Source organism: Haliaeetus leucocephalus, unplaced genomic scaffold, assembly GCF_000737465.1.
Source record: "Haliaeetus leucocephalus isolate CR32 unplaced genomic scaffold, Haliaeetus_leucocephalus-4.0 Scaffold317, whole genome shotgun sequence".
In the NCBI taxonomy this organism is placed as follows: Eukaryota; Metazoa; Chordata; class Aves; order Accipitriformes; family Accipitridae; genus Haliaeetus; species Haliaeetus leucocephalus.
The window spans coordinates 9,169,441-9,169,860 of record NW_010972753.1 but is presented as its reverse complement, the minus strand read 5'-3'; the positions used below and the strand labels follow the sequence as shown (position 1 = coordinate 9,169,860).

The 420-nt window shown below is 72.1% G+C and overlaps 1 protein-coding gene across 2 annotated transcripts in view; it reads left to right on the top strand.

The window, feature by feature from the left end:
- Nucleotides 1-243: 243 nt before the first annotated feature.
- The window catches only part of RPL8 (ribosomal protein L8), a 4,071-nt gene continuing 3,894 nt past the window's right edge, over nucleotides 244-420 (top strand). Inside the window, exon 1 of one of the 2 annotated variants that reach the window (XM_010571357.1) lies at nucleotides 244-331. The gene's annotated coding sequence lies outside the window, so the exon portion shown is untranslated. The remainder of the gene's footprint in view (nucleotides 332-420) is intronic. The other variant, XM_010571358.1, reaches the window with a different exon arrangement.

The following is a 420-nucleotide window of genomic DNA, read 5'->3' as shown; positions in this document are numbered from 1 at the left end:
TTGGGAATGGCTCTTGGCTGGGGGAACGCGGCAGGCAACAGCCCCTCCGAGCTTTTAAACACTAATTGCCTCCAAAACCCCCCAAAACGGGCAACAATGAACTTCCCGACACCCTCCACCCCCCTGCCAGCCCTCTTGGCCCCCAGCCCGTCAGAATCTACGTCAGACAGCGTTGCGTCAGCGGCTCCCCGGGGGGGGCGGCCCCCCCCCCCCGCCCCCCCCCGCCAGTGACGTCACTGCGGCGCGACTACCGGCCCGCCCGCGCCGGAAGGGGCCTTGGCGCCGCGGTGACGTGAGCGCTTCCTTCTTTCCCAGCGAGGCCGGAGCGCAGGTAGGAGCGCGGCCGCCGCGTCCCGTTCCCCGCCATCCGCCGCCATCCGCCCCTCAGCCGCGGCCGGGCCCGGCGGTAACGGCCGGGGG